Source organism: Camelus dromedarius, chromosome 32, assembly GCF_036321535.1.
Source record: "Camelus dromedarius isolate mCamDro1 chromosome 32, mCamDro1.pat, whole genome shotgun sequence".
Classification (NCBI taxonomy): Eukaryota; Metazoa; Chordata; class Mammalia; order Artiodactyla; family Camelidae; genus Camelus; species Camelus dromedarius.
The window spans coordinates 15,552,960-15,563,412 of NC_087467.1; the positions used below are offsets into that span (position 1 = coordinate 15,552,960).

The 10,453-nt window shown below is 44.9% G+C and overlaps 1 non-coding gene across 1 annotated transcript; it reads left to right on the top strand.

Annotated features, from left to right (window-relative positions):
* The first annotated feature begins 9,157 nt into the window (after positions 1-9,157).
* On the top strand, positions 9,158-9,229 carry TRNAV-AAC (transfer RNA valine (anticodon AAC)). Its single transcript has one exon. It is a non-coding gene; the product is annotated as a tRNA-Val (tRNA).
* Positions 9,230-10,453: the final 1,224 nt, after the last annotated feature.

Consider the following 10,453-nt stretch of genomic DNA (forward strand, 5'->3'; position numbering starts at 1 on the left):
CCCTCCCTGGGTAACACTCTGCAGGAGACAACGCCCCTCCGGCAGCTGCAGACAGACTGGGGGACAAAACTGACAACTGGGGGATCATTTGAAACAACCTTATGCTAACCTACCATCCCTGCATTTAGAAATTTGCTTTAAGTTTGCTCCATTTGGGTCTTTGCAATTGATGTCACAGATCACACAGCTCTGTAAATTTTGCAAAGGCTTGTGGTTGAAAGTAATACAATTCTACGCAGCAGCAGGATGGCAACATGCCCCAGCCATGGTGGGCACGGTCAATACGCAAGCAAAGAAGGAGGCAAGAGATTGGGCTGGAGTCGCTCCATCCATGGACTACAGGATGCAGGTGTGTGGGAGGAGGAAGGATGTTCTTGGACAGTGGGGGAAGGAGCAGAGGCGGTGGGGCGGTGGGGGAGGTGAGGGTGGCTGCCTGAGACAGGGCCAGCTCCATCACCTGCAGTGAAGGCCTTCTTTCAGGGTGGAGTAAGAATCTAGTGTGCATAGTGGGGAGGAAGCATATCACGAAGGACCTTGAGGGCACTAATGTTTCTTTAACTGGGGGAGGGGGGGCGGGTATCGTTAAAGCTATGTGTGTGGAGGACAGAACCAGGGTCAGATGCAGAACCGACTGCAGAGGAGATCAGCCTCAGGGATGGAAAAGAAAAGATGGAGGTGGAAAAGAAAGGGCTGATCTTAGAGACATTTTGAAGAAGCAAAAGGCAGAATGGTGACAGATGGGTGACAGGCAGGTTGTAGAAGATAGTGGCAACGGGGGAGGGGATGGCTCAGACTCTGTCCCAAGAGACAGGCTGGGGGATCAGGAGAGATGGGAAGGTCACCAGCAATCTGCTGCAATCTCATCCCCTGGTGTTCACTGAGCAGCCGAAGGACTCCCTACTCCTGCCCTCCCCTCCTGTTGGCCTCAGGATCTCCTTTCCTCCTGGTTCTCAAATTAGCCCCATTTTACCCCAGATTTCCCTCCTCCTCAGTCTTTGTCACTCTTCAAGTGTCTGGTGATTCATTTTTGAGGAAAAGATGATATTGATGGAAAAAAGATACACCAATGAGATTGTTCTCAACATGAGAACCCCAGCCTCAGACATCATGGGGAGGTTCATCTGTGAAGGTTTCAATGATCCGCCCCAAAAAGGCCAACCCTCAGAAAACACCAGGTTTTTATAGAAAGGAACTCCTAATGCAAAGAGAGACAAGGGTATTCTAAAGAAGGAAAAAGGGGAAAGAAACAGCCCGAGGTGTTCAGGAAGGAATGCGGGGGCATTGATGGCAGGCAAGGAGAGGCTAAGACTTTAGCCTTGGCGCAGTCTCCAGGGATGATTTTTTGTCTGTGAAGTCCCTGTACCAAGTGGGAAGTGCACTAGGAAAAACAGATACCAGCCTGGTAGTGGCTGATGAGCGAATGAATGAATGGAGGGAGGGAGCAGCTTTAACACTAACTGCGCTGGGGTGGGGGACATCTGTGAAGAAAAAGAAAACACTGTCCCTGTGCTTTGGGGGCCCACAGTTTATACGAAGAAACACAGAGACAGATAATCCCAACAAAGTGAAAGGTCCTAGAAAAGAGGAAACAGGGACTGATTCTTCCAAGAAGAGCTGGGAAAATCCCATGGATGAGGAGACATTTGAGCAGGATCAGGGAAGGTAAAAACATGTGCACGTGCACATACATACACACACATACAAACACGTATACACATACACACACAAACACACACACCCCAAAGATGCACGCAGAACCCCCCAAGCAAAGGGTACGTGTAAACACAGCACATGCAAAAGCAAGAAGATCTGCCAGTGTCCGGGGTGTCCTCAGAGAATTCAGAAAAGTTCTGAGAGGCTGGAATATCGGGTGTGAGAGGAGAAAGCCAGGGAAGAGGCTGGCCATCCTGTGATGCCATCTGACAATGGGTACCCAGGGGCAGCAACCCAGATGGGGTGGAGAGATGGTGGCAAAATAATGAGTTCACTGGGGACAGGCTTGTCTTTTATCACCTCCTCCCAAAGCAGCCCGAAAGACCCCCCAAAGCCCTGCTACGTGACCTACCACAATTTCCAGAGAGCAAAATGGTCAATGGAGCATGAAACAGGGTTATTCTCACTAAAGGGGTTCAGATGCTGGCATTTTAATTTACAAACATTCTTCACTGTGGAAAACAGGTCCAAAGTGCTCAGGATTCAGGACGGTCCTAAAAGATGACACTCCCAATCTTCAGTTCAGAATCATTACGAGACTCTGGCAAAGGGACAACATGACAGTCATATTTTCTATAAATGTGGCACACGATGGTGGACATTAAACAAATGTTTATCAAATGAATGAGCGTAATGACTTCACACCAAGCCCTGTGCAGTGTGCTTCAACGGGGAAAATACAGTCCCTGCCCTCAAGGACTTCTCAGTCTAGTGAGGAAGACAGGTGTGTAAACAAATTGTTACTGTTAAGACTGCTGTCATATAGGAGAAGCAGCAGACATATAATAAGTACAAGGGGCAAGGGGGCGTGTGGCCCAAGCCTACGCCAGAACGGGGGTGCCAGGCTAAAGAGCCTAGTCTTTACCAGAGAAGCAACACGGAGCCACAAGAGAGTTCTAAACAGCAGAGGGACATTCTCAAGACTTCCTTCTGGAAAGATCACTTAGGCAATAGATTAGTTTAAAAAGATGGGGGGAAGGTAGGCCAACGGGGCGGACATTTCAATCCTCCAGATGATAGATGGTGACTTTCTGAACCCAGGGAGGACTGGGAGGGGACAAGAAGGAAGACACAGAGTTAAGAGGGCTTGGGAAGAAGACGCGGTTCAGCTCAGTGCTGAGCTGGTGCAGGAGGAACAGGCGGAGGGCGTGTCAAAGGGCTTCTTGGTTTCCTGTGTGGTAGCGGGGTGGTTCGTAAACCATTACCGAGAGAGGAGATCCAGGACGAAGAGCAGGTGAAAGTGGGCAGGTGACGGGCACGAGGGAGAAGGAATTCTGATTTGGACACAATGAATTTGAGGAGCTGAGAGCTGATGGAGGGCCTGGAAGGCAGCTGGAGATTCAGTCAGGCCAGTGGGACTCCCTTGCTGCCTGACCTTGAACAAGTGCATCAGCCTCTCTCAGCCTTGGAGTCTCCATCTGAACAAGGAGGGAGCAGATTCATACGTGGCTCTGGGAGCACAGAAAGTGCATCACTGGGATGCCGTAGAGGCTGCTAACAGGCTTCCCTCACATCACAGGGAGGGTCCCTGACGCTGTGCCACACAGAAGAGCATTTCCAACTGTATCTTTCATGAGAAAGATCCCCAAAGGCCCGTCTCCAATACCCCAGAGAGGGTCTGAAGGTAACGTGTCACTCAGGATGACAACGCGGTTCTCATTCAGCCCTGATGCCCACGCTGCATCCCACACTGGGCCCCAGGACCCCCAAGGCTACTTGCTCTCAAGTGTCATCTTTATGGAGCCCCTAAAAGGTGCTCCACGTGGGAGCCTTCCCCTCAGTGTCCTTCAGGTCACACCTGGCATTGAGCAGGAAGAAGGATGTTGGGCTCAGGGCAAATTTGTGGAGCTAGAGCCTTTCAGTAGCCACCTCCAGGTCTCGTCCCCAGAGAAATAATTTGCAGTCTTTAATGACTTATTAAGTATCAGAGATCATAAGATTCCTTCATGTTTCAACAAACAGAGCTGAAACAACTGAATATTCATAAGCAAAAAAAAAGAATCTCAACCCATACCTTGCATCATATACAAAAATTAACTCTAAAAGGACCATGAACTTAAGCATAAAACCTAAAACTATAAAACTTTAAAAAGCAAACACAGGAGAAAATCTTTGTGACTTTGGGTTGGGCAAAAAAACACTTAGGTAAGACACACAAAGCACAAACCATTTTTTTTTAAGTTCATAAATTGGATTTTATTAAATTTTTAATGTCTTGTCTTCCAAAGATACAGTTAAAAGGACTAAAAAAACAAGTCACAGACTGGGAGAAAATACTTGCAAGAGGCACAGCTGATAAAGAATTGGTATCCAAAATATATAAAGAATTCTGACAACTCAATAACAAGAAAACAAACAACCTAATTTTAAAATGGGCAAAATATCTGAACATATACTTCACCAAAGAAGATAAATGGATGGCAAATGAGCACATAAAAGATGTTCAGTCAAAAAAAGAAAAAAAGATGTTCAGTCATTAGGAAAATGCAAATTAAAATCACAATGAGATAGCATTGCACAACTATTCAAATGGCTAAAGCAAAAAGAAAGGGGCAGGTAGGGGGAGAGAAAGGAAAGAAGGAAAGGAATAGAAAGGAAAAGAGAAAAAAAGGAAATTGCCAATGTCAAGTGTTGATGAGAATGCAAAGCAACAGGAACTCTCACACATTGAAGGTGGGAATGCAAAATGACGCAGCCACTTCGGAAAACAGTTTGGCAGTTTTTTGTAAAGTTAAGCATACACTTACTATGCGATCCAGCAATTCTACTTCTAGGTGTATACCCAAGATTAATGAAAACATGTGTTCACACAAAAACACGTGCAGGAATGTTGACAGTGGCTTTTGTTCACAGTAGTAAAAAGCTGGAAACAATCTACTTAACTTGTGAATGGATTAAAGAAAAAAAAAAAAAGCTGGTACACCCATGCTTACTTCCATACTGCTTCCATCCACGCTGCTTAGGGGTAAAGAGGATGCCTGCAGCAAGATGGTGAATCTCAGATGCATTGTGCTAAGTGAAAGAAACCGGACTCCAAAGCCCACACACTATAAGATTCTATTTATGAAACATCTTGGAAAAGCTAAAACTATAGGACAGAACAAGGATCAGTCCTGTCAGGGGCTGGGGGTGGAGACCCTATGACAGAAGGGCACAAAGGAACTTTTGATACAAATGTCTTATATCTGGATTGTGGTGGTGTGTAGCAAAATTCATAGAACCATATCTAAACTGGGTGAATTTTACTGTTTGTAAAGCATATCTCAATAAACCCAAGTTAAGGGGGAAAAATACACCAAAAAGCACTTTTATGGGATTTCCCTTTTCACTTCCCAGGTAATATTTATGTGCACTGTTCACCAAACTGTCCATTTCATTTGTACCGGTCAGAGTTGCATATTCTTCCTTGCACAACAGGATGGACAAACTGAGAATGAAAATCTAACAGACAAACTTCAAAGAGCCTGACCATGACTCATTCTTCTCAGGTTTGTGCCTCACCTCAGTCAACCATTTTATGAAACCTCAGATGTGCAGTGCACGTGTGCACGCACACATACACACACACACACACACACACACACACACACACAGAGGTGATTTGGACCCAACAGCCAAGGGTTGTCTTTGTTGGCTCTCTCATGCACTGCTGTGGGAAATGTAAATGGGTACAGGCATTGTGGAGGGCAATTTGCATTAAAAGTGCTAAAAATGCTCAAACACATTCACCCTGAAATGTTATCCTAGGGAATCAAGTAAGTATCCAGGAAATAATAGCAAAAATGGTAATTTCTAGGGGGAGGATATAGCTCAAGTGGCAGAGTGCATGCATCAAATGCACAAGGTCCTGGGTTCAATCCCCAGTACCTTCTAAAAATAAATAAATAAATAAGTGAACCTAATTACCACTCCCTAAAATAGAGAAAGAAATTTCAAAATGCTAATTTCCAAAGTGATACCTTACAAGGGTATCAAAATGCTTAAAAGTACAGATTCTAGCTGAATCCGTTTGACTGCAACGTCACCACTTACTAGCTGTGTGACCTTGATGTAAGTTACTGAACTTCTCCGTGCCACAGTGTCATTACCTGTGAAATGGGAGTAGTAATAGTATCTCTATCTTAGGGTTGTTAACGGATTAAACGAGATGACATATTTGAAGCAATCAGCAAGTTCCTGGCCCATGCTAAGCCTTCTAAAAATAGTAGCCATTGTTATGTGCTGAACTGTGTCCCTCAAAATTCTGTACACTGAAGTTGTAACATTCACTATCTCAGAATGTGACTGTATTTAGAGATAGGGGTTTTTAAAGAAGTAGTTATGTGAGGTCATTAGGGTGGGCCCTAGTTCAGTATGAGTAGTGTCCTTATAAGAAGAGATTTGGACACAGACAGGTACAGAGGGAAGACTACGGGAGGACACAGGGAGAGGGCGGCCATCCAGGCCAAGGAGAGAGGCCTCAGAGAAACCAACCCTGCTGACACCTTCATCCGGGACTTTCAGCCTCCAGAACTGCGAGGAAGTAAATTCCTGCTGTTTAAGCCACCCAGTCTGTGGAAGTTTGCTACAGCAGCCCTAGCAGACACACGCAGCCATAAATGACCAAACAGGGAAACTGGTTAAATATATTTTGGCATAGTCATTCAGCGATATGCTATGCAGCCTTGCAAAACAATGTGTTCTCGGTATATATTCACTGATCCACAAGAAAATATTATTAAAGTGAGGAAAACAGCCTATAAAATAATATTCACGGTGTAACACTTTGTTGCTTATATTTCTACATCTATGTAAATAAATAAAATGCGGGAAGCATTTAGGATTTCTTTTCTTTTTGCTTTTTTGCAGTTTCTAAATTTTCTATCATGAACAAAGATAACTTGCACATTACACATTACTTGCACAAAAAAAGCCAGTCATCCTGAGGTGGGCCAGAGCTGATGTCACCCAACAGGGATCCCTGGATATGAGCCCGAGGCAGATGGGGGTGGATTGTTGAAGGGCGGGTGCCTGACTTCAGGGCAAAGCATGTGGGCAGGTCATCCTCATTTGAAAAAACCAAGTCAATCCATTCTGGAGAATTCACTTTTGACCAAAGATTCCAGCACAGATTCAAAACAGAACTGTTCCTTATACTTTCACTGCCTCCAGCCCCTCCCTCCCCACGTTCCTGTCTTTCTGGAAAGCCCACGGCTTATAAACATAGTGTGCCAGGCTCCAGGGGCCAGGAGCACCCTGTAAGACATGTAGATTTGCCCCCAGGATTAATGACTTCAAGAAGCATTTGCCAGGAACTCTTCAAAGCTGGAAACAGAAGCCCTGGAGCATTACATATAAATAAATACTTAGTCGATTGGTTTCTTCCTTGCTTTTCAAAGGGCAGTTTACTTCCTGGATTATCATTACAGTAGTCTGGTCTCCGGAAACCAGGATTATTCAAGTGCACAGCTCAGAGTTGGGCAAAAGAAAAAAAAATGTAAAGATCACCTTGTCATAGATCAGCTGTGTGCTGTATTTCCTCGTGGTCTGCCTGCAGCTGGAAGGGCAGAAGCAGAAGCAGAGGTATATTAATTCCATTTGGGGGGGGGGGGAGCAGTTTCTCTGTGTTAACAAGAAAGCAGTTGTCCCTGAAACTAAGGTGGGAATTCAATTCAACAAATATTGAACGAGCTTCTCAGATGTGCCCCAAACTCTGTTGAGGCCAGGGATAATACTATGATTTAAGATCTTGTACCATCATCCAAAAATTTGCAATCTGATGAGTAAACATGAACATTCCAAGGCAGAGGAAACAGTTACCACAACAGCATGGGCTTCTAACAGAGGCCACCAGATGGGCCCCTGGTCTGTGACCTGCAGACCTTGCCAGCAACATTTGCATATGTGTCCAGAGAGCTCCCCAGGAGAGTCCCACATGCTCCTCAGTTCTTAGAGGGCGATGGGACCCACAGGTAAGGGACTACAGGAGTAAAGGCAGGGAGATGCATTCTGACACCGCCCCTTGCCCCCTGCAGCATCTGGGTGGTGAAGTGAGGAATCAGGAGGCAGGAGCATGGAAAGTGCAGCTGTTCCCTTTTGGAGGGGGTCCTTCCACGGTCTGAGAGAGCCCCTCAGGCCATCACCTGTCCCCCACCCCTAGGCAGTCTTGCCTCTCGGCAGAGCACCCGTGTTTATGTTGAAAGACTTTGGGGGGAGTTTTTTAAGTGTTCCAGACTCGCCTGGCCGCATCACCACTGCTGTGAGGGGCCTCACTACCTACCCTGAATTTGGTATTTCACATCAAAAACATGGGCACAGAATCACAGGAAGTCTGTCCATAGCTTTAAGATGGTTTTCCTTACCCTAAAGAGTCCTCCTGAAAATTCGAAGTAAATTTTGGAAGTTTTAATTTTAAAGTTCATCCTTATTCCTCCAGACAGCGATATTAATTTATACTTCATTTGTTGCTTTGTGAGGTAAGAAAGCCCTTTTAACCTGTATTTGTTTTATTTCACTTTGGAAATACGTCATGAAACTAAGCGAGCATCAAGGTCACACCTGGATTCTGGATCTCCCTTACCCTGCTCTACCTTTTCCCCATTGTCCACAGCACTGATCTCTTCCTGACATTCTATGTAATTTCCTTATTTATTGTGTTTATTGGTCACAATCCTCCCCTGCTAGCTTATCACCTCCAGGAAGGCAGGGACCTGGGTTGGTTTTACTCAATGATCCCAAGTACTTGCAACAGTATCTGGCACACAGTAGGGACTCGATATATAAAGGATGGCCATAACATATACTTATAGGACTATATAAATGACAGTCTAGTGGAGACAGACATGGAATTTTGCCCACCAATTGTACTATCTCACCCTTGCAGCAAAATTGAAACATGTACCTTCTGTCAGAAAGTGAAGGGCTACAGGTATACTGATTCGTGTGCTCCAAGAAATATGTACAGGATATTCACGGTCACAAGGTAGGACATAGCACAAGGTTATATGCACCTGTCAGTCTAAAGAGATTCATGTAATCGACTATCATGCAGCTATATTTCAAAAAGAATGAGGCAGATCTATAGATACTGATTTCACATGATCTTCAAGATGTATCATTAGATTAAAAAATGAATTTTCTTTTTTTTATGGCTGATGAAATCTTGCCTTTTGCAACAGCATGAATGGACCTTGAGGGCATTATGCTGAGCGAAATAAGTCTGACAGAGGAAGATAAACACTGTGTGATCTCACTTAAGTGTGAAATCTAAAAAGGTCAAATTCATAGAAAAAGAGGGGAAACATAGTGGTTACCAGGGGCTAGAGGGTGGGGGAAATGGAGAGACACAGGTCAAAGGTACAAACTTCCAGTTATAAGTTGAGTAAGTTCTGGAGATCTAATGCATGGCATGGTGACTGTAGTTAACAATACTGTGTTTATACTTTAAAGTTGCTTAGAGAGTGGCGAGGGTAGAGCTCAGTGGTAGAGCATGTGCCTAACATGCACAAGGTCCTGGGTTCAATTCCCAGTACCATTAAAAATAAATAAGTAAAAACCTAATTACCGCCCCCCCTTAAAAAATAAAATAAAATAAAGTTGCTTAGAGAGTATATCTTAAATGTTCTCACCACACACACACAACAGTAATTATGTGAGGTGATGAAGATGTTAATTAACTGTATTGTAATAATCACTTCACAATATATACGTCTATCAGATCATCATGCTGTACATCTCAGACTTACACAATTATATCTCAATAAAGCTGGGAGAAAAATGGAGAGTGAATAATAGTATTTATCATGCTTCCATGATTTTTAAAAATCTTAAGGAATTTCTACATTAGTCTTACCCCTGCTTTAACTTTTTGCTTTGGTTTTGGTGGTTGCATTAAGATTTATCTAATGGGTTTGTTTAAGAATAACTGAACAATCGAACATTAACTGAGCACCACAATATGCATCAGGCTAGAAGCTTTAAATACACTATTTCCTTTAATCCTAGGACATAGTGGTCACTATTCCTATTTTGCCGTTGGAGACATTGAGACTGGGTGACTTGCTCAGGATCATACAACTCCTGGAGTCTCCTGGACTACCCTTCCATCCCAGCCCTCTGTCAAGGACAGAGTTTGCCCACGCACTTCTCTGTGTCTCCTCTTGGTACACAGATCACGGCTTTCAAGGCACTCTGGCTTCCTGGCTTCGAGGAGCTGGGCCAGCTCAGCCCGGTCCCCTGCAGAGGTGTGGGATGACGAGGTATTGTCACAACCCTGTCAGAAAGCAGGAGTCGGCAGCTCCGTCTCTCGCCTGCCCGGGAAACAGAACCTTGCAGACATGTGCTTCTGATCGCCCAGGCAGGAAACCTGTCACCAGCCCTGTGACAGCACAGGAGGGAGACCAGGTCCCAGGGTGTCCTACTAACCTCCCTGCCAGCAGTTGGGTTTCCTCTCCTACTTCAGGGCTGCAGGGAGGAGAGAAGCCGCCTCCATTCAGGCAGCCTCAATATCAAGGCAAGCTCTGTTATGTCTAAGGCAGAAGGCCAGAATTTAGTTAATTTTATCATTTAGGTGATTCAACTGTTTTAATGAAGAGAGGGGACCTTGGGACTGCTGGCGTCACAGATAAGGAGAGTGGACGGCGTCCGCAGATGGGTGACCTTGCTCTGCTTGTAGCTGCTTTCCTTCCCCTCTGTCCTTCCACACCCCCTCTCTTGAGTTCATTTTCTAGTCCAAGGTTTTAGCACCAGGAGGGGAAGGAAT